The sequence below is a fragment of the Symsagittifera roscoffensis genome, chromosome 6 (assembly GCF_963678635.1).
Source record: "Symsagittifera roscoffensis chromosome 6, txSymRosc1.1, whole genome shotgun sequence".
NCBI classification, from domain to species: domain Eukaryota; kingdom Metazoa; phylum Xenacoelomorpha; order Acoela; family Convolutidae; genus Symsagittifera; species Symsagittifera roscoffensis.
In genome coordinates this window covers 32,665,748-32,693,278 of record NC_087067.1, presented here as the reverse complement: position 1 = coordinate 32,693,278, position 27,531 = coordinate 32,665,748, and the positions used below count along the sequence as shown (strand labels likewise).

General features: G+C 39.3%; 19 non-coding genes and 2 pseudogenes across 19 annotated transcripts; all 21 read right to left on the bottom strand.

The window, feature by feature from the left end:
• Positions 1–125: 125 nt before the first annotated feature.
• On the bottom strand, positions 126–316 carry LOC134849434 (U2 spliceosomal RNA). Its single transcript, XR_010163453.1, has one exon. It is a non-coding gene; the product is annotated as a U2 spliceosomal RNA (small nuclear RNA).
• Positions 317–511: 195 nt separating this feature from the next.
• Positions 512–702, bottom strand: LOC134849559 (U2 spliceosomal RNA). Its single transcript, XR_010163575.1, has one exon. It is a non-coding gene; the product is annotated as a U2 spliceosomal RNA (small nuclear RNA).
• A 1,249-nt stretch (positions 703–1,951) lies between these two features.
• LOC134849433 (U2 spliceosomal RNA) lies at positions 1,952–2,142 on the bottom strand. Its single transcript, XR_010163452.1, has one exon. It is a non-coding gene; the product is annotated as a U2 spliceosomal RNA (small nuclear RNA).
• A 1,249-nt stretch (positions 2,143–3,391) lies between these two features.
• LOC134849432 (U2 spliceosomal RNA) lies at positions 3,392–3,582 on the bottom strand. The gene has a single exon (XR_010163451.1). It is a non-coding gene; the product is annotated as a U2 spliceosomal RNA (small nuclear RNA).
• Positions 3,583–4,831: 1,249 nt separating this feature from the next.
• Positions 4,832–5,022, bottom strand: LOC134849453 (U2 spliceosomal RNA). The gene has a single exon (XR_010163471.1). It is a non-coding gene; the product is annotated as a U2 spliceosomal RNA (small nuclear RNA).
• A 1,249-nt stretch (positions 5,023–6,271) lies between these two features.
• Positions 6,272–6,462, bottom strand: LOC134849320 (U2 spliceosomal RNA). Its single transcript, XR_010163344.1, has one exon. It is a non-coding gene; the product is annotated as a U2 spliceosomal RNA (small nuclear RNA).
• Positions 6,463–7,711: 1,249 nt separating this feature from the next.
• On the bottom strand, positions 7,712–7,902 carry LOC134849475 (U2 spliceosomal RNA). The gene has a single exon (XR_010163492.1). It is a non-coding gene; the product is annotated as a U2 spliceosomal RNA (small nuclear RNA).
• A 1,192-nt stretch (positions 7,903–9,094) lies between these two features.
• LOC134849451 (U2 spliceosomal RNA) lies at positions 9,095–9,285 on the bottom strand. The gene has a single exon (XR_010163469.1). It is a non-coding gene; the product is annotated as a U2 spliceosomal RNA (small nuclear RNA).
• A 1,248-nt stretch (positions 9,286–10,533) lies between these two features.
• LOC134849319 (U2 spliceosomal RNA) lies at positions 10,534–10,724 on the bottom strand. Its single transcript, XR_010163343.1, has one exon. It is a non-coding gene; the product is annotated as a U2 spliceosomal RNA (small nuclear RNA).
• Positions 10,725–11,973: 1,249 nt separating this feature from the next.
• LOC134849668 (U2 spliceosomal RNA) lies at positions 11,974–12,163 on the bottom strand. Its single transcript, XR_010163681.1, has one exon. It is a non-coding gene; the product is annotated as a U2 spliceosomal RNA (small nuclear RNA).
• A 1,249-nt stretch (positions 12,164–13,412) lies between these two features.
• On the bottom strand, positions 13,413–13,603 carry LOC134849373 (U2 spliceosomal RNA). Its single transcript, XR_010163395.1, has one exon. It is a non-coding gene; the product is annotated as a U2 spliceosomal RNA (small nuclear RNA).
• A 1,249-nt stretch (positions 13,604–14,852) lies between these two features.
• LOC134849613 (U2 spliceosomal RNA) lies at positions 14,853–15,043 on the bottom strand. Its single transcript, XR_010163628.1, has one exon. It is a non-coding gene; the product is annotated as a U2 spliceosomal RNA (small nuclear RNA).
• Positions 15,044–16,292: 1,249 nt separating this feature from the next.
• LOC134849659 (U2 spliceosomal RNA) lies at positions 16,293–16,483 on the bottom strand. The gene has a single exon (XR_010163672.1). It is a non-coding gene; the product is annotated as a U2 spliceosomal RNA (small nuclear RNA).
• Positions 16,484–17,732: 1,249 nt separating this feature from the next.
• Positions 17,733–17,923, bottom strand: LOC134849372 (U2 spliceosomal RNA). The gene has a single exon (XR_010163394.1). It is a non-coding gene; the product is annotated as a U2 spliceosomal RNA (small nuclear RNA).
• Positions 17,924–19,171: 1,248 nt separating this feature from the next.
• LOC134849318 (U2 spliceosomal RNA) lies at positions 19,172–19,362 on the bottom strand. Its single transcript, XR_010163342.1, has one exon. It is a non-coding gene; the product is annotated as a U2 spliceosomal RNA (small nuclear RNA).
• Positions 19,363–20,604: 1,242 nt separating this feature from the next.
• On the bottom strand, positions 20,605–20,795 carry LOC134849371 (U2 spliceosomal RNA). Its single transcript, XR_010163393.1, has one exon. It is a non-coding gene; the product is annotated as a U2 spliceosomal RNA (small nuclear RNA).
• Positions 20,796–21,429: 634 nt separating this feature from the next.
• On the bottom strand, positions 21,430–21,528 carry LOC134849786 (U2 spliceosomal RNA; annotated as a pseudogene).
• Positions 21,529–22,766: 1,238 nt separating this feature from the next.
• LOC134849370 (U2 spliceosomal RNA) lies at positions 22,767–22,957 on the bottom strand. Its single transcript, XR_010163392.1, has one exon. It is a non-coding gene; the product is annotated as a U2 spliceosomal RNA (small nuclear RNA).
• A 634-nt stretch (positions 22,958–23,591) lies between these two features.
• Positions 23,592–23,690, bottom strand: LOC134849785 (U2 spliceosomal RNA; annotated as a pseudogene).
• A 1,238-nt stretch (positions 23,691–24,928) lies between these two features.
• LOC134849589 (U2 spliceosomal RNA) lies at positions 24,929–25,119 on the bottom strand. Its single transcript, XR_010163605.1, has one exon. It is a non-coding gene; the product is annotated as a U2 spliceosomal RNA (small nuclear RNA).
• A 1,254-nt stretch (positions 25,120–26,373) lies between these two features.
• Positions 26,374–26,564, bottom strand: LOC134849317 (U2 spliceosomal RNA). Its single transcript, XR_010163341.1, has one exon. It is a non-coding gene; the product is annotated as a U2 spliceosomal RNA (small nuclear RNA).
• Positions 26,565–27,531: the final 967 nt, after the last annotated feature.

Sequence of the window (27,531 nt, the reverse complement as noted above, 5' to 3'; positions counted from 1 at the left end):
TAGAAAAATTTGGAAGTCTTAAGTTTTTTGGGCAAGTTATGGCCGTTCGCGCAATTCACCAGGCTTAATTAGACTCTTCATACTGACATCTTCACTCTATTAAGATAATTTGCAGGTTCAGAATTTTCAGGTGGACTGCTCCCGATGGTAGTGTAAGAACGGGACAATCCGTGAGTCAACTGAAGCAAGCTTCGGTGTTAACTCGGGAAGTAAAAATCAGTTTAATATTGGTGCCAGGCTATGCCCAGCATGCCAGATATTAAGCTGACAAGAACAGATACTACACATGATCTTAGCCAAAAGGCCGAGAAGTGATAGCTAAACCTTTTCCTAATTTTGGTACATGCCTTGAACTCAACAATGAAAAAACAGCTCGCATCATAAAAATTTATATTTATCCGACTGGGTTGAGAGCTGGGTTGCTCCCGGACCAACTTATGAAAGGTCAAGGGGGAAAGTTGAAAAGAGGTGACATCTTCACTCTATTAAGATAATTTGCAGGTTCAGAATTTTCAGGTGGACTGCTCCCGATGGTAGTGTAAGAACGGGACAATCCGTGAGTCAACTGAAGCAAGCTTCGCTGTTAACTCGGGAAGTAAAAATCAGTTTAATATTGGTGCCAGGCTATGCCCAGCATGCCAGATATTAAGCTGACAAGAACAGATACTACACATGATCTTAGCCAAAAGGCCGAGAAGTGACAGCTAAACCTTTTTCTAATTTTGGTACATGCCTTGAACTCAACAATGAAAAAACAGCTCGCATCATAAAAATTTATATTTATCCGACTGGGTTGAGAGCTGGGTTGCTCCCGGACCAACTTATGAAAGGTCAAGGGGGAAAGTTGAAAAGAGGTAGCCATAATGACACTTCGCCCTAACAAAACTCCCCTGCTGGCTAGTAAATCTATCGTAAGAGTACAGTAGACTACGTTATAACCATCTGCGTTTGTGCCGTTACATACGACATGGGCTTAACGATGTAGACAAAGACAGAATCTGCGGTTCTGCCTTAGGCATTTGAGTAATTCCGCTTCCATTTATATCCTGGCTAGCATATAACTATGTACATTACTTTTAAAAGACTCGCCCTCGCGCGAGAGTAGAAATATGCTCTTATACCATGTAAAATTTTGCACGCTCACGTTATAATTTATGCAATTCAAACAAAATTTGAAAAATTGACAATTTTCAGAATTTTTTTGGCCCAATGAGTTTTATGGCCAAATCGGCTGGTCAAAACCTACGGAGCGTGTACAGGGTGTCTTAGATGACCATCGATGGCATGATAGCTGCTCACTCAACGTTAGTGGCATATGGTCGAATACCAGCCAGGATACTGTTAGATGCTTTTAGCCTAATTGTTGTGATAAACTTATTAAATAGGTAAGTTTTCAAATCTATTTGATAAGTTTCTTTGAATGCACTCTGCGACAGCAGAGAGCACCCCATTTTATGAAAAATGCAAGAAAAAAATTTCACTAACTTAAAAGTTAGGTTTTAGGTCGATTTTCTTCCAAAATGGCCGAATTTCAGCTCCCCCCAAAATTTCAACTGATGATTACTCCACGAACACTGAAGCTAAAGAAGTCGTTTTGGGCTCGTTGGAATTGTTCTGAGTCCAAAATTGTGATACGATATTGAAAAAATAAAATTTAGACAGAAAAGAACAAAAATTTTGAAATTTTCGTTTTTTGCACCACGCTCGATTAGGCTTAACTTTTTGGCATCACCGAGCTTTCAAGAACTCATAACTTTGAACTGGATCGACCAAATTGGTTCATTTTCTCAGTCCCCCAAGATTTGACGATGGTCTTACGATAGAAATAGAAAAATTTGGAAGTCTTAAGTTTTTTGGGCAAGTTATGGCCGTTCGCGCAATTCACCAGGCTTAATTAGACTCTTCATACTGACATCTTCACTCTATTAAGATAATTTGCAGGTTCAGAATTTTCAGGTGGACTGCTCCCGATGGTAGTGTAAGAACGGGACAATCCGTGAGTCAACTGAAGCAAGCTTCGGTGTTAACTCGGGAAGTAAAAATCAGTTTAATATTGGTGCCAGGCTATGCCCAGCATGCCAGATATTAAGCTGACAAGAACAGATACTACACATGATCTTAGCCAAAAGGCCGAGAAGTGATAGCTAAACCTTTTCCTAATTTTGGTACATGCCTTGAACTCAACAATGAAAAAACAGCTCGCATCATAAAAATTTATATTTATCCGACTGGGTTGAGAGCTGGGTTGCTCCCGGACCAACTTATGAAAGGTCAAGGGGGAAAGTTGAAAAGAGGTAGCCATAATGACAATTCGCCCTAACAAAACTCCCCTGCTGGCTAGTAAATCTATCGTAAGAGTACAGTAGACTACGTTATAACCATCTGCGTTTGTGCCGTTACATACGACATGGGCTTAACGATGTAGACAAAGACAGAATCTGCGGTTCTGCCTTAGGCATTTGAGTAATTCCGCTTCCATTTATATCCTGACTAGCATATAACTATGTACATTACTTTTAAAAGACTCGCCCTCGCGCGAGAGTAGAAATATGCTCTTATACCATGTAAAATTTTGCACGCTCACGTTATAATTTATGCAATTCAAACAAAATTTGAAAAATTGACAATTTTCAGAATTTTTTTGGCCCAATGAGTTTTATGGCCAAATCGGCTGGTCAAAACCTACGGAGCGTGTACAGGGTGTCTTAGATGACCATCGATGGCATGATAGCTGCTCACTCAACGTTAGTGGCATATGGTCGAATGCCAGCCAGGATACTGATAGATGCTTTTAGCCTAATTGTTGTGATAAACTTATTAAATAGGTAAGTTTTCAAATCTATTTGATAAGTTTCTTTGAATGCACTCTGCGACAGCAGAGAGCACCCCATTTTATGAAAAATGCAAGAAAAAAATTGCACTAACTTAAAAGTTAGCTTTTAGGTCGATTTTCTTCCAAAATGGCCGAATTTCAGCTCCCCCCAAAATTTCAACTGATGATTACTCCACGAACACTGAAGCTAAAGAAGTCGTTTTGGGCTCGTTGGAATTGTTCTGAGTCCAAAATTGTGATACGATATTGAAAAAAAAAAATTTAGACAGAAAAGAACAAAAATTTTGAAATTTTCGTTTTTTGCACCACGCTCGATTAGGCTTAACTTTTTGGCATCACCGAGCTTTCAAGAACTCATAACTTTGAACTGGTTCGACCAAATTGGTTCATTTTCTCAGTCCCCCAAGATTTGACGATGGTCTTACGATAGAAATAGAAAAATTTGGAAGTCTTAAGTTTTTTGGGCAAGTTATGGCCGTTCGCGCAATTCACCAGGCTTAATTAGACTCTTCATACTGACATCTTCACTCTATTAAGATAATTTGCAGGTTCAGAATTTTCAGGTGGACTGCTCCCGATGGTAGTGTAAGAACGGGACAATCCGTGAGTCAACTGAAGCAAGCTTCGGTGTTAACTCGGGAAGTAAAAATCAGTTTAATATTGGTGCCAGGCTATGCCCAGCATGCCAGATATTAAGCTGACAAGAACAGATACTACACATGATCTTAGCCAAAAGGCCGAGAAGTGATAGCTAAACCTTTTCCTAATTTTGGTACATGCCTTGAACTCAACAATGAAAAAACAGCTCGCATCATAAAAATTTATATTTATCCGACTGGGTTGAGAGCTGGGTTGCTCCCGGACCAACTTATGAAAGGTCAAGGGGGAAAGTTGAAAAGAGGTAGCCATAATGACACTTCGCCCTAACAAAACTCCCCTGCTGGCTAGTAAATCTATCGTAAGAGTACAGTAGACTACGTTATAACCATCTGCGTTTGTGCCGTTACATACGACATGGGCTTAACGATGTAGACAAAGACAGAATCTGCGGTTCTGCCTTAGGCATTTGAGTAATTCCGCTTCCATTTATATCCTGACTAGCATATAACTATGTACATTACTTTTAAAAGACTCGCCCTCGCGCGAGAGTAGAAATATGCTCTTATACCATGTAAAATTTTGCACGCTCACGTTATAATTTATGCAATTCAAACAAAATTTGAAAAATTGACAATTTTCAGAATTTTTTTGGCCCAATGAGTTTTATGGCCAAATCGGCTGGTCAAAACCTACGGAGCGTGTACAGGGTGTCTTAGATGACCATCGATGGCATGATAGCTGCTCACTCAACGTTAGTGGCATATGGTCGAATACCAGCCAGGATACTGATAGATGCTTTTAGCCTAATTGTTGTGATAAACTTATTAAATAGGTAATCTTTCAAATCTATTTGATAAGTTTCTTTGAATGCACTCTGCGACAGCAGAGAGCACCCCATTTTATGAAAAATGCAAGAAAAAAATTGCACTAACTTAAAAGTTAGCTTTTAGGTCGATTTTCTTCCAAAATGGCCGAATTTCAGCTCCCCCCAAAATTTCAACTGATGATTACTCCACGAACACTGAAGCTAAAGAAGTCGTTTTGGGCTCGTTGGAATTGTTCTGAGTCCAAAATTGTGATACGATATTGAAAAAATAAAATTTAGACAGAAAAGAACAAAAATTTTGAAATTTTCGTTTTTTGCACCACGCTCGATTAGGCTTAACTTTTGTGCATCACCGAGCTTTCAAGAACTCATAACTTTGAACTGGTTCGACCAAATTGGTTCATTTTCTCAGTCCCCCAAGATTTGACGATGGTCTTACGATAGAAATAGAAAAATTTGGAAGTCTTAAGTTTTTTGGGCAAGTTATGGCCGTTCGCGCAATTCACCAGGCTTAATTAGACTCTTCATACTGACATCTTCACTCTATTAAGATAATTTGCAGGTTCAGAATTTTCAGGTGGACTGCTCCCGATGGTAGTGAAAGAACGGGACAATCCGTGAGTCAACTGAAGCAAGCTTCGGTGTTAACTCGGGAAGTAAAAATCAGTTTAATATTGGTGCCAGGCTATGCCCAGCATGCCAGATATTAAGCTGACAAGAACAGATACTACACATGATCTTAGCCAAAAGGCCGAGAAGTGATAGCTAAACCTTTTCCTAATTTTGGTACATGCCTTGAACTCAACAATGAAAAAACAGCTCGCATCATAAAAATTTATATTTATCCGACTGGGTTGAGAGCTGGGTTGCTCCCGGACCAACTTATGAAAGGTCAAGGGGGAAAGTTGAAAAGAGGTAGCCATAATGACACTTCGCCCTAACAAAACTCCCCTGCTGGCTAGTAAATCTATCGTAAGAGTACAGTAGACTACGTTATAACCATCTGCGTTTGTGCCGTTACATACGACATGGGCTTAACGATGTAGACAAAGACAGAATCTGCGGTTCTGCCTTAGGCATTTGAGTAATTCCGCTTCCATTTATATCCTGACTAGCATATAACTATGTACATTACTTTTAAAACACTCGCCCTCGCGCGAGAGTAGAAATATGCTCTTATACCATGTAAAATTTTGCACGCTCACGTTATAATTTATGCAATTCAAACAAAATTTGAAAAATTGACAATTTTCAGAATTTTTTTGGCCCAATGAGTTTTATGGCCAAATCGGCTGGTCAAAACCTACGGAGCGTGTACAGGGTGTCTTAGATGACCATCGATGGCATGATAGCTGCTCACTCAACGTTAGTGGCATATGGTCGAATACCAGCCAGGATACTGATAGATGCTTTTAGCCTAATTGTTGTGATAAACTTATTAAATAGGTAAGTTTTCAAATCTATTTGATAAGTTTCTTTGAATGCACTCTGCGACAGCAGAGAGCACCCCATTTTATGAAAAATGCAAGAAAAAAATTGCACTAACTTAAAAGTTAGCTTTTAGGTCGATTTTCTTCCAAAATGGCCGAATTTCAGCTCCCCCCAAAATTTCAACTGATGATTACTCCACGAACACTGAAGCTAAAGAAGTCGTTTTGGGCTCGTTGGAATTGTTCTGAGTCCAAAATTGTGATACGATATTGAAAAAATAAAATTTAGACAGAAAAGAACAAAAATTTTGAAATTTTCGTTTTTTGCACCACGCTCGATTAGGCTTAACTTTTTGGCATCACCGAGCTTTCAAGAACTCATAACTTTGAACTGGTTCGACCAAATTGGTTCATTTTCTCAGTCCCCCAAGATTTGACGATGGTCTTACGATAGAAATAGAAAAATTTGGAAGTCTTAAGTTTTTTGGGCAAGTTATGGCCGTTCGCGCAATTCACCAGGCTTAATTAGACTCTTCATACTGACATCTTCACTCTATTAAGATAATTTGCAGGTTCAGAATTTTCAGGTGGACTGCTCCCGATGGTAGTGTAAGACCGGGACAATCCGTGAGTCAACTGAAGCAAGCTTCGGTGTTAACTCGGGAAGTAAAAATCAGTTTAATATTGGTGCCAGGCTATGCCCAGCATGCCAGATATTAAGCTGACAAGAACAGATACTACACATGATCTTAGCCAAAAGGCCGAGAAGCGATAGCTAAACCTTTTCCTAAATTTGGTACATGCCTTGAACACAACAATGAAAAAACAGCTCGCATCATAAAAATTTATATTTATCCGACTGGGTTGAGAGCTGGGTTGCTCCCGGACCAACTTATGAAATGTCAAGGGGGAAAGTTGAAAAGAGGTAGCCATAATGACACTTCGCCCTAACAAAACTCCCCTGCTGGCTAGTAAATCTATCGTAAGAGTACAGTAGACTACGTTATAACCATCTGCGTTTGTGCCGTTACATACGACATGGGCTTAACGATGTAGACAAAGACAGAATCTGCGGTTCTGCCTTAGGCATTTGAGTAATTCCGCTTCCATTTATATCCTGACTAGCATATAACTATGTACATTACTTTTAAAACACTCGCCCTCGCGCGAGAGTAGAAATATGCTCTTATACCATGTAAAATTTTGCACGCTCACAATATAATTTATGCAATTCAAACAAAATTTGAAAAATTGACAATTTTCAGAATTTTTTTGGCCCAATGAGTTTTATGGCCAAATCGGCTGGTCAAAACCTACGGAGCGTGTACAGGGTGTCTTAGATGACCATCGATGGCATGATAGCTGCTCACTCAACGTTAGTGGCATATGGTCGAATACCAGCCAGGATACTGATTGATGCTTTTAGCCTAATTGTTGTGATAAACTTATTAAATAGGTAAGTTTTCAAATCTATTTGATAAGTTTCTTTGAATGCACTCTGCGACAGCAGAGAGCACCCCATTTTATGAAAAATGCAAGAAAAAAATTGCACTAACTTAAAAGTTAGCTTTTAGGTCGATTTTCTTCCAAAATGACCGAATTTCAGCTAACCCCAAAATTTCAACTGATGATTACTCCACGAACACTGAAGCTAAAGAAGTCGTTTTGGGCTCGTTGAAATTGTTCTGAGTCCAAAATTGTGATACGATATTGAAAAAATAAAATTTAGACAGAAAAGAACAAAAATTTTGAAATTTTCGTTTTTTGCACCACGCTCTATTAGGCTTAACTTTTTGGCATCACCGAGCTTTCAAGAACTCATAACTTTGAACTGGTTCGACCAAATTGGTTCATTTTCTCAGTCCCCCAAGATTTGACGATGGTCTTACGATAGAAATAGAAAAATTTGGAAGTCTTAAGTTTTTTGGGCAAGTTATGGCCGTTCGCGCAATTCACCAGGCTTAATTAGACTCTTCATACTGACATCTTCACTCTATTAAGATAATTTGCAGGTTCAGAATTTTCAGGTGGACTGCTCCCGATGGTAGTGTAAGACCGGGACAATCCGTGAGTCAACTGAAGCAAGCTTCGGTGTTAACTCGGGAAGTAAAAATCAGTTTAATATTGGTGCCAGGCTATGCCCAGCATGCCAGACATTAAGCTGACAAGAACAGATACTACACATGATCTTAGCCAAAAGGCCGAGAAGCGATAGCTAAACCTTTTCCTAATTTTGGTACATGCCTTGAACACAACAATGAAAAAACAGCTCGCATCATAAAAATTTATATTTATCCGACTGGGTTGAGAGCTGGGTTGCTCCCGGACCAACTTATGAAAGGTCAATCTATCGGTCAAATCTATCGTAAAAGTACAGTAGACTACGTTATAACCATCTGCGTTTGTGCCGTTACATACGACATGGGCTTAACGATGTAGACAAAGACAGAATCTGCGGTTCTGCCTTAGGCATTTGAGTAATTCCGCTTCCATTTATATCCTTACTAGCATATAACTATGTACATTACTTTTAAAACACTCGCCCTCGCGCGAGAGTAGAAATATGCTCTTATACCATGTAAAATTTTGCACGCTCACGTTATAATTTATGCAATTCAAACAAAATTTGAAAAATTGACAATTTTCAGAATTTTTTTGGCCCAATGAGTTTTATGGCCAAATCGGCTGGTCAAAACCTACGGAGCGTGTACAGGGTGTCTTAGATGACCATCGATGGCATGATAGCTGCTCACTCAACGTTAGTGGCATATGGTCGAATATCAGCCAGGATACTGATAGATGCTTTTAGCCTAATTGTTGTGATAAACTTATTAAATAGGTAAGTTTTCAAATCTATTTGATAAGTTTCTTTGAATGCACTCTGCGACAGCAGAGAGCACCCCATTTTATGAAAAATGCAAGAAAAAAATTGCACTAACTTAAAAGTTAGCTTTTAGGTCGATTTTCTTCCAAAATGGCCGAATTTCAGCTCCCCCCAAAATTTCAACTGATGATTACTCCACGAACACTGAAGCTAAAGAAGTCGTTTTGAGCTCGTTGGAATAGTTCTGAGTCCAAAATTGTGATACGATATTGAAAAAATAAAATTTAGACAGAAAAGAACAAAAATTTTGAAATTTTCGTTTTTTGCACCACGCTCGATTAGGCTTAACTTTTTGGCATCACCGAGCTTTCAAGAACTCATAACTTTGAACTGGTTCGACCAAATTGGTTCATTTTCTCAGTCCCCCAAGATTTGACAATGGTCTTACGATAGAAATAGAAAAATTTGGAAGTCTTAAGTTTTTTGGGCAAGTTATGGCCGTTCGCGCAATTCACCAGGCTTAATTAGACTCTTCATACTGACATCTTCACTCTATTAAGATAATTTGCAGGTTCAGAATTTTCAGGTGGACTGCTCCCGATGGTAGTGTAAGACCGGGACAATCCGTGAGTCAACTGAAGCAAGCTTCGTTGTTCACTCGGGAAGTAAAAATCAGTTTAATATTGGTGCCAGGCTATGCCCAGCATGCCAGATATTAAGCTGACAAGAACAGATACTACACATGATCTTAGCCAAAAGGCCGAGAAGCGATAGCTAAACCTTTTCCTAATTTTGGTACATGCCTTGAACACAACAATGAAAAAACAGCTCGCATCATAAAAATTTGTATTTATCCGACTGGGTTGAGAGCTGGGTTGCTCCCGGACCAACTTATGAAAGGTCAAGGGGGAAAGTTGAAAAGAGGTAGCCATAATGACACTTCGCCCTAACAAAACTCCCCTGCTGGCTAGTAAATCTATCGTAAGAGTACAGTAGACTACGTTATAACCATCTGCGTTTGTTTTGTTACATACGACATGGGCTTAACGATGTAGACAAAGACAGAATCTGCGGTTCTGCCTTAGGCATTTGAGTAATTCCGCTTCCATTTATATCCTGACTAGCATATAACTATGTACATTACTTTTAAAACACTCGCCCTCGCGCGAGAGTAGAAATATGCTCTTATACCATGTAAAATTTTGCACGCTCACGTTATAATTTATGCAATTCAAACTAAATTTGAAAAATTGACAATTTTCAGAATTTTTTTGGCCCAATGAGTTTTATGGCCAAATCGGCTGGTCAAAACCTACGGAGCGTGTACAGGGTGTCTTAGATGACCATCGATGGCATGATAGCTGCTCACTCAACGTTAGTGGCATATGGTCGAATACCAGCCAGGATACTGATAGATGCTTTTAGCCTAATTGTTGTGATAAACTTATTAAATAGGTAAGTTTTCAAATCTATTGATAAGTTTCTTTCAATGCACTCTGCGACAGCAGAGAGCACCCCATTTTATGAAAAATGCAAGAAAAAAATTGCACTAACTTAAAAGTTAGCTTTTAGGTCGATTTTCTTCCAAAATGGCCGAATTTCAGCTCCCCCCAAAATTTCAACTGATGATTACTCCACGAACACTGCAGCTAAAGAAGTCGTTTTGAGCTCGTTGGAATAGTTCTGAGTCCAAAATTGTGATACGATATTGAAAAAATAAAATTTAGACAGAAAAGAACAAAAATTTTGAAATTTTCGTTTTTTGCACCACGCTCGATTAGGCTTAACTTTTTGGCATCACCGAGCTTTCAAGAACTCATAACTTTGAACTGGTTCGACCAAATTGGTTCATTTTCTCAGTCCCCCAAGATTTGACGATGGTCTTACGATAGAAATAGAAAAATTTGGAAGTCTTAAGTTTTTTGGGCAAGTTATGGCCGTTCGCGCAATTCACCAGGCTTAATTAGACTCTTCATACTGACATCTTCACTCTATTAAGACAATTTGCAGGTTCAGAATTTTCAGGTGGACTGCTCCCGATGGTAGTGTAAGACCGGGACAATCCGTGAGTCAACTGAAGCAAGCTTCGGTGTTAACTCGGGAAGTAAAAATCAGTTTAATATTGGTGCCAGGCTATGCCCAGCATGCCAGATATTAAGCTGACAAGAACAGATACTACACATGATCTTAGCCAAAAGGCCGAGAAGCGATAGCTAAACCTTTTCCTAATTTTGGTACATGCCTTGAACACAACAATGAAAAAACAGCTCGCATCATAAAAATTTATATTTATCCGACTGGGTTGAGAGCTGGGTTGCTCCCGGACCAACTTATGAAAGGTCAAGGGGGAAAGTTGAAAAGAGGTAGCCATAATGACACTTCGCCCTAACAAAACTCCCCTGCTGGCTAGTAAATCTATCGTAAGAGTACAGTAGACTACGTTATAACCATCTGCGTTTGTGCCGTTACATACGACATGGGCTTAACGATGTAGACAAAGACAGAATCTGCGGTTCTGCCTTAGGCATTTGAGTAATTCCGCTTCCATTTATATCCTGACTAGCATATAACTATGTACATTACTTTTAAAACACTCGCCCTCGCGCGAGAGTAGAAATATGCTCTTATACCATGTAAAATTTTGCACGCTCACGTTATAATTTATGCAATTCAAACAAAATTTGAAAAATTGACAATTTTCAGAATTTTTTTGGCCCAATGAGTTTTATGGCCAAATCGGCTGGTCAAAACCTACGGAGCGTGTACAGGGTGTCTTAGATGACCATCGATGGCATGATAGCTGCTCACTCAACGTTAGTGGCATATGGTCGAATACCAGCCAGGATACTGATAGATGCTTTTAGCCTAATTGTTGTGATAAACTTATTAAATAGGTAAGTTTTCAAATCTATTTGATAAGTTTCTTTGAATGCACTCTGCGACAGCAGAGAGCACCCCATTTTATGAAAAATGCAAGAAAAAAATTGCACTAACTTAAAAGTTAGCTTTTAGGTCGATTTTCTTCCAAAATGGCCGAATTTCAGCTCCCCCCAAAATTTCAACTGATGATTACTCCACGAACACTGAAGCTAAAGAAGTCGTTTTGGGCTCGTTGGAATTGTTCTGAGTCCAAAATTGTGATACGATATTGAAAAAATAAAATTTAGACAGTAAAGAACAAAAATTTTGAAATTTTCGTTTTTTGCACCACGCTCGATTAGGCTTAACTTTTTGGCATCACCGAGCTTTCAAGAACTCATAACTTTGAACTGGTTCGACCAAATTGGTTCATTTTCTCAGTCCCCCAAGATTTGACAATGGTCTTACGATAGAAATAGAAAAATTTGGAAGTCTTAAGTTTTTTGGGCAAGTTATGGCCGTTCGCGCAATTCACCAGTCTTAATTAGACTCTTCATACTGACATCTTCACTCTATTAAGATAATTTGCAGGTTCAGAATTTTCAGGTGGACTGCTCCCGATGGTAGTGTAAGACCGGGACAATCCGTGAGTCAACTGAAGCAAGCTTCGGTGTTAACTCGGGAAGTAAAAATCAGTTTAATATTGGAGCCAGGCTATGCCCAGCATGCCAGATATTAAGCTGACAAGAACAGATACTACACATATCTTAGCCAAAAGGCCGAGAAGCGATAGCTAAACCTTTTCCTAATTTTGGTACATGCCTTGAACACAACAATGAAAAAACAGCTCGCATCATAAAAATTTATATTTATCCGACTGGGTTGAGAGCTGGGTTGCTCCCGGACCAACTTATGAAAGGTCAAGGGGGAAAGTTGAAAAGAGGTAGCCATAATGACACTTCGCCCTAACAAAACTCCCCTGCTGGCTAGTAAATCTATCGTAAGAGTACAGTAGACTACGTTATAACCATCTGCGTTTGTGCCGTTACATACGACATGGGCTTAACGATGTAGACAAAGACAGAATCTGCGGTTCTGCCTTAGGCATTTGAGTAATTCCGCTTCCATTTATATCCTGACTAGCATATAACTATGTACATTACTTTTAAAACACTCGCCCTCGCGCGAGAGTAGAAATATGCTCTTATACCATGTAAAATTTTGCACGCTCACGTTATAATTTATGCAATTCAAACAAAATTTGAAAAATTGACAATTTTCAGAATTTTTTTGGCCCAATGAGTTTTATGGCCAAATCGGCTGGTCAAAACCTACGGAGCGTGTACAGGGTGTCTTAGATGACCATCGATGGCATGATAGCTGCTCACTCAACGTTAGTGGCATATGGTCGAATACCAGCCAGGATACTGATAGATGCTTTTAGCCTAATTGTTGTGATAAACTTATTAAATAGGTAAGTTTTCAAATCTATTTGATAAGTTTCTTTGAATGCACTCTGCGACAGCAGAGAGCACCCCATTTTATGAAAAATGCAAGAAAAAAATTGCACTAACTTAAAAGTTAGCTTTTAGGTCGATTTTCTTCCAAAATGGCCGAATTTCAGCTCACCCCAAAATTTCAACTGATGATTACTCCACGAACACTGAAGCTAAAGAAGTCGTTTTGGGCTCGTTGGAATTGTTCTGAGTCCAAAATTGTGATACGATATTGAAAAAATAAAATTTAGACAGTAAAGAACAAACATTTTGAAATTTTCGTTTTTTGCACCACGCTCGATTAGGCTTAACTTTTTGGCATCACCGAGCTTTCAAGAACTCATAACTTTGAACTGGTTCGACCAAATTGGTTCATTTTCTCAGTCCCCCAAGATTTGACAATGGTCTTACGATAGAAATAGAAAAATTTGGAAGTCTTAAGTTTTTTGGGCAAGTTATGGCCGTTCGCGCAATTCACCAGTCTTAATTAGACTCTTCATACTGACATCTTCACTCTATTAAAATAATTTGCAGGTTCAGAATTTTCAGGTGGACTGCTCCCGATGGTAGTGTAAGACCGGGACAATCCGTGAGTCAACTGAAGCAAGCTTCGGTGTTAACTCGGGAAGTAAAAATCAGTTTAATATTGGAGCCAGGCTATGCCCAGCATGCCAGATATTAAGCTGACAAGAACAGATACTACACATGATCTTAGCCAAAAGGCCGAGAAGCGATAGCTAAACCTTTTCCTAATTTTGGTACATGCCTTGAACACAACAATGAAAAAACAGCTCGCATCATAAAAATTTATATTTATCCGACTGGGTTGAGAGCTGGGTTGCTCCCGGACCAACTTATGAAAGGTCAAGGGGGAAAGTTGAAAAGAGGTAGCCATAATGACACTTCGCCCTAACAAAACTCCCCTGCTGGCTAGTAAATCTATCGTAAGAGTACAGTAGACTACGTTATAACCATCTGCGTTTGTGCCGTTACATACGACATGGGCTTAACGATGTAGACGAAGACAGAATCTGCGGTTCTGCCTTAGGCATTTGAGTAATTCCGCTTCCATTTATATCCTGACTAGCATATAACTATGTACATTACTTTTAAAACACTCGCCCTCGCGCGAGAGTAGAAATATGCTCTTATACCATGTAAAATTTTGCACGCTCACGTTATAATTTATGCAATTCAAACAAAATTTGAAAAATTGACAATTTTCAGAATTTTTTTGGCCCAATGAGTTTTATGGCCAAATCGGCTGGTCAAAACCTACGGAGCGTGTACAGGGTGTCTTAGATGACCATCGATGGCATGATAGCTGCTCACTCAACGTTAGTGGCATATGGTCGAATACCAGCCAGGATACTGATAGATGCTTTTAGCCTAATTGTTGTGATAAACTTATTAAATAGGTAAGTCTTCAAATCTATTTGATAAGTTTCTTTGAATGCACTCTGCGACAGCAGAGAGCACCCCATTTTATGAAAAATGCAAGAAAAAAATTGCACTAACTTAAAAGTTAGCTTTTAGGTCGATTTTCTTCCAAAATGGCCGAATTTCAGCTCCCCCCAAAATTTCAACTGATGATTACTCCACGAACACTGAAGCTAAAGAAGTCGTTTTGGGCTCGTTGGAATTGTTCTGAGTCCAAAATTGTGATACGATATTGAAAAAATAAAATTTAGACAGAAAAGAACAAAAATTTTGAAATTTTCGTTTTTTGCACCACGCTCGATTAGGCTTAACTTTTTGGCATCACCGAGCTTTCAAGAACTCATAACTTTGAACTGGTTCGACCAAATTGGTTCATTTTCTCAGTCCCCCAAGATTTGACAATGGTCTTACGATAGAAATAGAAAAATTTGGAAGTCTTAAGTTTTTTGGGCAAGTTATGGCCGTTCGCGCAATTCACCAGGCTTAATTAGACTCTTCATACTGACATCTTCACTCTATTAAGATAATTTGCAGGTTCAGAATTTTCAGGTGGACTGCTCCCGATGGTAGTGTAAGACCGGGACAATCCGTGAGTCAACTGAAGCAAGCTTCGGTGTTAACTCGGGAAGTAAAAATCAGTTTAATATTGGAGCCAGGCTATGCCCAGCATGCCAGATATTAAGCTGACAAGAACAGATACTACACATGATTTTAGCCAAAAGGCCGAGAAGCGATAGCTAAACCTTTTCCTAATTTTGGTATATGCCTTGAACACAACAATGAAAAAACAGCTCGCATCATAAAATTTTATATTTATCCGACTGGGTTGAGAGCTGGGTTGCTCCCGGACCAACTTATGAAAGGTCAAGGGGGAAAGTTGAAAAGAGGTAGCCATAATGACACTTCGCCCTAACAAAACTCCCCTGCTGGCTAGTAAATCTATCGTAAGAGTACAGTAGACTACGTTATAACCATCTGCGTTTGTGCCGTTACATACGACATGGGCTTAACGATGTAGACAAAGACAGAATCTGCGGTTCTGCCTTAGGCATTTGAGTAATTCCGCTTCCATTTATATCCTGACTAGCATATAACTATGTACATTACTTTTAAAACACTCGCCCTCGCGCGAGAGTAGAAATATGCTCTTATACCATGTAAAATTTTGCACGCTCACGTTATAATTTATGCAATTCAAACAAAATTTGAAAAATTGACAATTTTCAGAATTTTTTTGGCCCAATGAGTTTTATGGCCAAATCGGCTGGTCAAAACCTACGGAGCGTGTACAGGGTGTCTTAGATGACCATCGATGGCATGATAGCTGCTCACTCAACGTTAGTGGCATATGGTCGAATACCAGCCAGGATACTGATAGATGCTTTTAGCCTAATTGTTGTGATAAACTTATTAAATAGGTAAGTTTTCAAATCTATTTGATAAGTTTCTTTGAATGCACTCTGCGACAGCAGAGAGCACCCCATTTTATGAAAAATGCAAGAAAAAAATTGCACTAATTTAAAAGTTAGCTTTTAGGTCGATTTTCTTCCAAAATGGCCGAATTTCAGCTCCCCCCAAAATTTCAACTGATGATTACTCCACGAACACTGAAGCTAAAGAAGTCGTTTTGGGCTCGTTGGAATTGTTCTGAGTCCAAAATTGTGATACGATATTGAAAAAATAAAATTTAGACAGAAAAGAACAAAAATTTTGAAATTTTCGTTTTTTGCACCACGCTCGATTAGGCTTAACTTTTTGGCATCACCGAGCTTTCAAGAACTCATAACTTTGAACTGGTTCGCCCAAATTGGTTCATTTTCTCAGCCCCCCAAGATTTGACGATGGTCTTACGATAGAAATAGAAAAATTTGGAAGTCTTAAGTTTTTTGGGCAAGTTATGGCCGTTCGCGCAATTCACCAGGCTTAATTAGACTCTTCATACTGACATCTTCACTCTATTAAGATAATTTGCAGGTTCAGAATTTTCAGGTGGACTGCTCCCGATGGTAGTGTAAGACCGGGACAATCCGTGAGTCAACTGAAGCAAGCTTCGGTGTTAACTCGGGAAGTGAAAATCAGTTTAATATTGGAGCCAGGCTATGCCCAGCATGCCAGATATTAAGCTGACAAGAACAGATACTACACATGATTTTAGCCAAAAGGCCGAGAAGCGATAGCTAAACCTTTTCCTAATTTTGGTACATGCCTTGAACACAACAATGAAAAAACAGCTCGCATCATAAAAATTTACATTTATCCGACTGGGTTGAGAGCTGGGTTGCTCCCGGACCAACTTATGAAAGGTCAAGGGGGAAAGTTGAAAAGAGGTAGCCATAATGACACTTCGCCCTAACAAAACTCCCCTGCTGGCTAGTAAATCTATCGTAAGAGTACAGAAGACTACGTTATAACCATCTGCGTTTGTGCCGTTACATACGACATGGGCTTAACGATGTAGACAAAGACAGAATCTGCGGTTCTGCCTTAGGCATTTGAGTAATTCCGCTTCCATTTATATCCTGACTAGCATATAACTATGTACATTACTTTTAAAACACTCGCCCTCGCGCGAGAGTAGAAATATGCTCTTATACCATGTAAAATTTTGCACGCTCACGTTATAATTTATGCAATTCAAACAAAATTTGAAAAATTGACAATTTTCAGAATTTTTTTGGCCCAATGAGTTTTATGGCCAAATCGGCTGGTCAAAACCTACGGAGCGTGTACAGGGTGTCTTAGATGACCATCGATGGCATGATAGCTGCTCACTCAACGTTAGTGGCATATGGTCGAATACCAGCCAGGATACTGATAGATGCTTTTAGCCTAATTGTTGTGATAAACTTATTAAATAGGTAAGTCTTCAAATCTATTTGATAAGTTTCTTTGAATGCACTCTGCGACAGCAGAGAGCACCCCATTTTATGAAAAATGCAAGAAAATTATTGCACTAACTTAAAAGTTAGCTTTTAGGTCGATTTTCTTCCAAAATGGCCGAATTTCAGCTCCCCCCAAAATTTCAACTGATGATTACTCCACGAACACTGAAGCTAAAGAAGTCGTTTTGGGCTCGTTGGAATTGTTCTGAGTCCAAAATTGTGATACGATAATGAAAAAATAAAATTTAGACAGAAAAGAACAAAAATTTTGAAATTTTCGTTTTTTGCACCACGCTCGATTAGGCTTAACTTTTTGGCATCACCGAGCTTTCAAGAACTCATAACTTTGAACTGGTTCGACCAAATTGGTTCATTTTCTCAGTCCCCCAAGATTTGACAATGGTCTTACGATAGAAATAGAAAAATTTGGAAGTCTTAAGTTTTTTGGGCAAGTTATGGCCGTTCGCGCAATTCACCAGGCTTAATTAGACTCTTCATACTGACATCTTCACTCTATTAAGATAATTTGCAGGTTCAGAATTTTCAGGTGGACTGCTCCCGATGGTAGTGTAAGACCGGGACAATCCGTGAGTCAACTGAAGCAAGCTTCGGTGTTAACTCGGGAAGTAAAAATCAGTTTAATATTGGAGCCAGGCTATGCCCAGCATGCCAGATATTAAGCTGACAAGAACAGATACTACACATGATCTTAGCCAAAAGGCCGAGAAGCGATAGCTAAACCTTTTCCTAATTTTGGTACATGCCTTGAACACAACAATGAAAAAACAGCTCGCATCATAAAAATTATATTTATCCGACTGGGTTGAGAGCTGGGTTGCTCCCGGACCAACTTATGAAAGGTCAAGGGGGAAAGTTGAAAAGAGGTAGCCATAATGACACTTCGCCCTAACAAAACTCCCCTGCTGGCTAGTAAATCTATCGTAAGAGTACAGTAGACTACGTTATAACCATCTGCGTTTGTGCCGTTACATACGACATGGGCTTAACGATGTAGACAAAGACAGAATCTGCGGTTCTGCCTTAGGCATTTGAGTAATTCCGCTTCCATTTATATCCTGACTAGCATATAACTATGTACATTACTTTTAAAACACTCGCCCTCGCGCGAGAGTAGAAATATGCTCTTATACCATGTAAAATTTTGCACGCTCACGTTATAATTTATGCAATTCAAACAAAATTTGAAAAATTGACAATTTTCAGAATTTTTTTGGCCCAATGAGTTTTATGGCCAAATCGGCTGGTCAAAACCTACGGAGCGTGTACAGGGTGTCTTAGATGACCATCGATGGCATGATAGCTGCTCACTCAACGTTAGTGGCATATGGTCGAATACCAGCCAGGATACTGATAGATGCTTTTAGCCTAATTGTTGTGATAAACTTATTAAATAGGTAAGTTTTCAAATCTATTTGATAAGTTTCTTTGAATGCACTCTGCGACAGCAGAGAGCACCCCATTTTATGAAAAATGCAAGAAAAAAATTGCACTAATTTAAAAGTTAGCTTTTAGGTCGATTTTCTTCCAAAATGGCCGAATTTCAGCTCCCCCCAAAATTTCAACTGATGATTACTCCACGAACACTGAAGCTAAAGAAGTCGTTTTGGGCTCGTTGGAATTGTTCTGAGTCCAAAATTGTGATACGATATTGAAAAAATAAAATTTAGACAGAAAAGAACAAAAATTTTGAAATTTTCGTTTTTTGCACCACGCTCGATTAGGCTTAACTTTTTGGCATCACCGAGCTTTCAAGAACTCATAACTTTGAACTGGTTCGACCAAATTGGTTCATTTTCTCAGTCCCCCAAGATTTGACAATGGTCTTACGATAGAAATAGAAAAATTTGGAAGTCTTAAGTTTTTTGGGCAAGTTATGGCCGTTCGCGCAATTCACCAGGCTTAATTAGACTCTTCATACTGACATCTTCACTCTATTAAGATAATTTGCAGGTTCAGAATTTTCAGGTGGACTGCTCCCGATGGTAGTGTAAGACCGGGACAATCCGTGAGTCAACTGAAGCAAGCTTCGGTGTTAACTCGGGAAGTAAAAATCAGTTTAATATTGGTGCCAGGCTATGCCCAGCATGCCAGATATTAAGCTGACAAGAACAGATACTACACATGATCTTAGCCAAAAGGCCGAGAAGCGATAGCTAAACCTTTTCCTAATTTTGGTACATGCCTTGAACACAACAATGAAAAAACAGCTCGAATCATAAAAATTTATATTTATCCGACTGGGTTGAGAGCTGGGTTGCTCCCGGACCAACTTATGAAAGGTCAAGGGGGAAAGTTGAAAAGAGGTAGCCATAATGACACTTCGCCCTAACAAAACTCCCCTGCTGGCTAGTAAATCTATCGTAAGAGTACTACGTTATAACCATCTGCGTTTGTGCCGTTACATACGACATGGGCTTAACGATGTAGACAAAGACAGAATCTGCGGTTCTGCCTTAGGCATTTGAGTAATTCCGCTTCCATTTATATCCTGACTAGCATATAACTATGTACATTACTTTTAAAACACTCGCCCTCGCGCGAGAGTAGAAATATGCTCTTATACCATGTAAAATTTTGCACGCTCACGTTATAATTTATGCAATTCAAACAAAATTTGAAAAATTGACAATTTTCAGAATTTTTTTGGCCCAATGAGTTTTATGGCCAAATCGGCTGGTCAAAACCTACGGAGCGTGTACAGGGTGTCTTAGATGACCATCGATGGCATGATAGCTGCTCACTCAACGTTAGTGGCATATGGTCGAATACCAGCCAGGATACTGTTAGATGCTTTTAGCCTAATTGTTTTGATAAACTTATTAAATAGGTAAGTCTTCAAATCTATTGGATAAGTTTCTTTGAATGCACTCTGCGACAGCAGAGAGCACCCCATTTTATGAAAAATGCAAGAAAAAAATTGCACTAACTTAAAAGTTAGCTTTTAGGTCGATATTCTTCCAAAATGGCCGAATTTCAGCTCCCCCCAAAATTTCAACTGATGATTACTCCACGAACACTGAAGCTAAAGAAGTCGTTTTGGGCTCGTTGGAATTGTTCTGAGTCCAAAATTGTGATACGATATTGAAAAAATAAAATTTAGACAGAAAAGAACAAAAATTTTGAAATTTTCGTTTTTTGCACCACGCTCGATTAGGCTTAACTTTTTGGCATCACCGAGCTTTCAAGAACTCATAACTTTGAACTGGTTCGACCAAATTGGTTCATTTTCTCAGTCCCCCAAGATTTGACAATGGTCTTACGATAGAAATAGAAAAATTTGGAAGTCTTAAGTTTTTTGGGCAAGTTATGGCCGTTCGCGCAATTCACCAGGCTTAATTAGACTCTTCATACTGACATCTTCACTCTATTAAGATAATTTGCAGGTTCAGAATTTTCAGGTGGACTGCTCCCGATGGTAGTGTAAGACCGGGACAATCCGTGAGTCAACTGAAGCAAGCTTCGGTGTTAACTCGGGAAGTAAAAATCAGTTTAATATTGGAGCCAGGCTATGCCCAGCATGCCAGATATTAAGCTGACAAGAACAGATACTACACATGATCTTAGCCAAAAGGCCGAGAAGCGATTTTCTAATTTTGGTACATGCCTTGAACACAACAATGAAAAAACAGCTCGCATCATAAAAATTTATATTTATCCGACTGGGTTGAGAGCTGGGTTGCTCCCGGACCAACTTATGAAAGGTCAAGGGGGAAAGTTGAAAAGAGGTAGCCATAATGACACTTCGCCCTAACAAAACTCCCCTGCTGGCTAGTAAATCTATCGTAAGAGTACAGTAGACTACGTTATAACCATCTGCGTTTGTGCCGTTACGCTCTGGGTTGAGAGCTGGGTTGCTCCCGGACCAACTTATGAAAGGTCAAGGGGGAAAGTTGAAAAGAGGTAGCCATAATGACACTTCGCCCTAACAAAACTCCCCTGCTGGCTAGTAAATCTATCGTAAGAGTACAGTAGACTACGTTATAACCATCTGCGTTTGTGCCGTTAAATTTTCGTTTTTTGCACCACGCTCGATTAGGCTTAACTTTTTGGCATCACCGAGCTTTCAAGAACTCATAACTTTGAACTGGTTCGACCAAATTGGTTCATTTTCTCAGTCCCCCAAGATTTGACAATGGTCTTACGATAGAAATAGAAAAATTTGGAAGTCTTAAGTTTTTTGGGCAAGTTATGGCCGTTCGCGCAATTCACCAGGCTTAATTAGACTCTTCATACTGACATCTTCACTCTGCATGCCAGATATTAAGCTGACAAGAACAGATACTACACATGATCTTAGCCAAAAGGCCGAGAAGCGATTTTCTAATTTTGGTACATGCCTTGAACACAACAATGAAAAAACAGCTCGCATCATAAAAATTTATATTTATCCGACTGGGTTGAGAGCTGGGTTGCTCCCGGACCAACTTATGAAAGGTCAAGGGGGAAAGTTGAAAAGAGGTAGCCATAATGACACTTCGCCCTAACAAAACTCCCCTGCTGGCTAGTAAATCTATCGTAAGAGTACAGTAGACTACGTTATAACCATCTGCGTTTGTGCCGTTACATACGACATGGGCTTAACGATGTAGACAAAGACAGAATCTGCGGTTCTGCCTTAGGCATTTGAGTAATTCCGCTTCCATTTATATCCTGACTAGCATATAACTATGTACATTACTTTTAAAACACTCGCCCTCGCGCGAGAGTAGAAATATGCTCTTATACCATGTAAAATTTTGCACGCTCACGTTATAATTTATGCAATTCAAACAAAATTTGAAAAATTGACAATTTTCAGAATTTTTTTGGCCCAATGAGTTTTATGGCCAAATCGGCTGGTCAAAACCTACGGAGCGTGTACAGGGTGTCTTAGATGACCATCTATGGCATGATAGCCGCTCACTCAACGTTAGTGGCATATGGTCGAATACCAGCCAGGATACTGATAGATGCTTTTAGCCTAATTGTTGTGATAAACTTATTAAGTAGGTAAGTTTTCAAATCTATTTGATAAGTTTCTTTGAATGCACTCTGCGACAGCAGAGAGCAACCCATTTTATGAAAAATGCAAGAAAAAAATTGCACTAACTTAAAAGTTAGCTTTTAGGTCGATATTCTTCCAAAATGGCCGAACTTCAGCTCCCCCCAAAATTTCAACTGATGATTACTCCACGAACACTGAAGCTAAAGAAGTCGTTTTGGGCTCGTTGGAATTGTTCTGAGTCCAAAATTGTGATACGATATTGAAAAAATAAAATTTAGACAGAAAAGAACAAAAATTTTGAAATTTTCGTTTTTTGCACCACGCTCGATTAGGCTTAACTTTTTGGCATCACCGAGCTTTCAAGAACTCATAACTTTGAACTGGTTCGACCAAATTGGTTCATTTTCTCAGTCCCCCAAGATTTGACAATGGTCTTACGATAGAAATAGAAAAATTTGGAAGTCTTAAGTTTTTTGGGCAAGTTATGGCCGTTCGCGCAATTCACCAGGCTTAATTAGACTCTTCATACTGACATCTTCACTCTATTAAGATAATTTGCAGGTTCAGAATTTTCAGGTGGACTGCTCCCGATGGTAGTGTAAGACCGGGACAATCCGTGAGTCAACTGAAGCAAGCTTCGGTGTTAACTCGGGAAGTAAAAATCAGTTTAATATTGGAGCCAGGCTATGCCCAGCATGCCAGATATTAAGCTGACAAGAACAGATACTACACATGATCTTAGCCAAAAGGCCGAGAAGCGATTTTCTAATTTTGGTACATGCCTTGAACACAACAATGAAAAAACAGCTCGCATCATAAAAATTTATATTTATCCGACTGGGTTGAGAGCTGGGTTGCTCCCGGACCAAATTATGAAAGGTCAAGGGGGAAAGTTGAAAAGAGGTAGCCATAATGACACTTCGCCCTAACAAAACTCCCCTGCTGGCTAGTAAATCTATCGTAAGAGTACAGTAGACTACGTTATAACCATCTGCGTTTGTGCCGTTACGCTCTGGGTTGAGAGCTGGGTTGCTCCCGGACCAACTTATGAAAGGTCAAGGGGGAAAGTTGAAAAGAGGTAGCCATAATGACACTTCGCCCTAACAAAACTCCCCTGCTGGCTAGTAAATCTATCGTAAGAGTACAGTAGACTACGTTATAACCATCTGCGTTTGTGCCGTTAAATTTTCGTTTTTTGCACCACGCTCGATTAGGCTTAACTTTTTGGCATCACCGAGCTTTCAAGAACTCATAACTTTGAACTGGTTCGACCAAATTGGTTCATTTTCTCAGTCCCCCAAGATTTGACAATGGTCTTACGATAGAAATAGAAAAATTTGGAAGTCTTAAGTTTTTTGGGCAAGTTATGGCCGTTCGCGCAATTCACCAGGCTTAATTAGACTCTTCATACTGACATCTTCACTCTGCATGCCAGATATTAAGCTGACAAGAACAGATACTACACATGATCTTAGCCAAAAGGCCGAGAAGCGATTTTCTAATTTTGGTACATGCCTTGAACACAACAATGAAAAAACAGCTCGCATCATAAAAATTTATATTTATCCGACTGGGTTGAGAGCTGGGTTGCTCCCGGACCAACTTATGAAAGGTCAAGGGGGAAAGTTGAAAAGAGGTAGCCATAATGACACTTCGCCCTAACAAAACTCCCCTGCTGGCTAGTAAATCTATCGTAAGAGTACAGTAGACTACGTTATAACCATCTGCGTTTGTGCCGTTACATACGACATGGGCTTAACGATGTAGACAAAGACAGAATCTGCGGTTCTGCCTTAGGCATTTGAGTAATTCCGCTTCCATTTATATCCTGACTAGCATATAACTATGTACATTACTTTTAAAACACTCGCCCTCGCGCGAGAGTAGAAATATGCTCTTATACCATGTAAAATTTTGCACGCTCACGTTATAATTTATGCAATTCAAACAAAATTTGAAAAATTGACAATTTTCAGAATTTTTTTGGCCCAATGAGTTTTATGGCCAAATCGGCTGGTCAAAACCTACGGAGCGTGTACAGGGTGTCTTAGATGACCATCGATGGCATGATAGCTGCTCACTCAACGTTAGTGGCATATGGTCGAATACCAGCCAGGATACTGATAGATGCTTTTAGCCTAATTGTTGTGATAAACTTATTAAATAGGTAAGTTTTCAAATCTATTTGAAAAGTTTCTTTGAATGCACTCTGCGACAGCAGAGAGCACCCCATTTTATGAAAAATGCAAGAAAAAAATTGCACTAATTTAAAAGTTAGCTTTTAGGTCGATTTTCTTCCAAAATGGCCGAATTTCAGCTCCCCCCAAAATTTCAACTGATGATTACTCCACGAACACTGAAGCTAAAGAAGTCGTTTTGGGCTCGTTGGAATTGTTCTGAGTCCAAAATTGTGATAGGATATTGAAAAAATAAAATTTAGACAGAAAAGAACAAAAATTTTGAAATTTTCGTTTTTTGCACCACGCTCGATTAGGCTTAACTTTTTGGCATCACCGAGCTTTCAAGAACTCATAACTTTGAACTGGTTCGACCAAATTGGTTCATTTTCTCAGTCCCCCAAGATTTGACGATGGTCTTACGATAGAAATAGAAAAATTTGGAAGTCTTAAGTTTTTTGGGCAAGTTATGGCCGTTCGCGCAATTCACCAGGCTTAATTAGACTCTTCATACTGACATCTTCACTCTATTAAGATAATTTGCAGGTTCAGAATTTTCAGGTGGACTGCTCCCGATGGTAGTGTAAGACCGGGACAATCCGTGAGTCAACTGAAGCAAGCTTCGGTGTTAACTCGGGAAGTAAAAATCAGTTTAATATTGGTGCCAGGCTATGCCCAGCATGCCAGATATTAAGCTGACAAGAACAGATACTACACATGATCTTAGCCAAAAGGTCGAGAAGCGATAGCTAAACCTTTTCCTAATTTTGGTACATGCCTTGAACACAACAATGAAAAAACAGCTCGCATCATAAAAATTTATATTTATCCGACTGGGTTGAGAGCTGGGTTGCTCCCGGACCAACTTATGAAAGGTCAAGGGGGAAAGTTGAAAAGAGGTAGCCATAATGACACTTCGCCCTAACAAAACTCCCCTGCTGGCTAGTAAATCTATCGTAAGAGTACAGTAGACTACGTTATAACCATCTGCGTTTGTGCCGTTACATACGACATGGGCTTAACGATGTAGACAAAGACAGAATCTGCGGTTCTGCCTTAGGCATTTGAGTAATTCCGCTTCCATTTATATCCTGACTAGCATATAACTATGTACATTACTTTTAAAACACTCGCCCTCGCGCGAGAGTAGAAATATGCTCTTATACCATGTAAAATAAAATTTTGCACGCTCACGTTATAATTTATGCAATTCAAACAAAATTTGAAAAATTGACAATTTTCAGAATTTTTTTGGCCCAATGAGTTTTATGGCCAAATCGGCTGGTCAAAACCTACGGAGCGTGTACAGGGTGTCTTAGATGACCATCGATGGCATGATAGCTGCTCACTCAACGTTAGTGGCATATGGTCGAATACCAGCCAGGATACTGATAGATGCTTTTAGCCTAATTGTTGTGATAAACTTATTAAATAGGTAAGTTTTCAAATCTATTTGATAAGTTTCTTTGAATGCACTCTGCGACAGCAGAGAGCACTCCATTTTATGAAAAATGCAAGAAAAAAATTGCACTAACTTAAAAGTTAGCTTTTAGGTCGATTTTCTTCCAAAATGGCCGAATTTCAGCTCCCCCCAAAATTTCAACTGATGATTACTCCACGAACACTGAAGCTAAAGAAGTCGTTTTGAGCTCGTTGGAATAGTTCTGAGTCCAAAATTGTGATACGATATTGAAAAAATAAAATTTAGACAGAAAAGAACAAAAATTTTGAAATTTTCGTTTTTTGCACCACGCTCGATTAGGCTTAACTTTTTGGCATCACCGAGCTTTCAAGAACTCATAACTTTGAACTGGTTCGACCAAATTGGTTCATTTTCTCAGTCCCCCAAGATTTGACGATGGTCTTACGATAGAAATAGAAAAATTTGGAAGTCTTAAGTTTTTTGGGCAAGTTATGGCCGTTCGCGCAATTCACCAGGCTTAATTAGACTCTTCATACTGACATCTTCACTCTATTAAGATAATTTGCAGGTTCAGAATTTTCAGGTGGACTGCTCCCGATGGTAGTGTAAGACCGGGACAATCCGTGAGTCAACTGAAGCAAGCTTCGGTGTTAACTCGGGAAGTAAAAATCAGTTTAATATTGGTGCCAGGCTATGCCCAGCATGCCAGATATTAAGCTGACAAGAACAGATACTACACATGATCTTAGCCAAAAGGCCGAGAAGCGATAGCTAAACCTTTTCCTAATTTTGGTACATGCCTTGAACACAACAATGAAAAAACAGCTCGCATCATAAAATTTTATATTTATCCGACTGGGTTGAGAGCTGGGTTGCTCCCGGACCAACTTATGAAAGGTCAAGGGGGAAAGTTGAAAAGAGGTAGCCATAATGACACTTCGCCCTAACAAAACTCCCCTGCTGGCTAGTAAATCTATCGTAAGAGTACAGTAGACTACGTTATAACCATCTGCGTTTGTGCCGTTACATACGACATGGGCTTAACGATGTAGACAAAGACAGAATCTGCGGTTCTGCCTTAGGCATTTGAGTAATTCCGCTTCCATTTATATCCTGACTAGCATATAACTATGTACATTACTTTTAAAACACTCGCCCTCGCGCGAGAGTAGAAATATGCTCTTATACCATGTAAAATTTTGCACGCTCACGTTATAATTTATGCAATTCAAACAAAATTTGAAAAATTGACAATTTTCAGAATTTTTTTGGCCCAATGAGTTTTATGGCCAAATCGGCTGGTCAAAACCTACGGAGCGTGTACAGGGTGTCTTAGATGACCATCGATGGCATGATAGCTGCTCACTCAACGTTAGTGGCATATGGTCGAATACCAGCCAGGATACTGATAGATGCTTTTAGCCTAATTGTTGTGATAAACTTATTAAATAGGTAAGTTTTCAAATCTATTTGATAAGTTTCTTTGAATGCACTCTGCGACAGCAGAGAGCACCCCATTTTATGAAAAATGCAAGAAAAAAATTGCACTAACTTAAAAGTTAGCTTTTAGGTCGACTTTCTTCCAAAATGGCCGAATTTCAGCTCCCCCCAAAGTTTCAACTGATGATTACTCCACGAACACTGAAGCTAAAGAAGTCGTTTTGAGCTCGTTGGATTTGTTCTGAGTCCAAAATTGTGATACGATATTGAAAAAATAAAATTTAGACAGAAAAGAA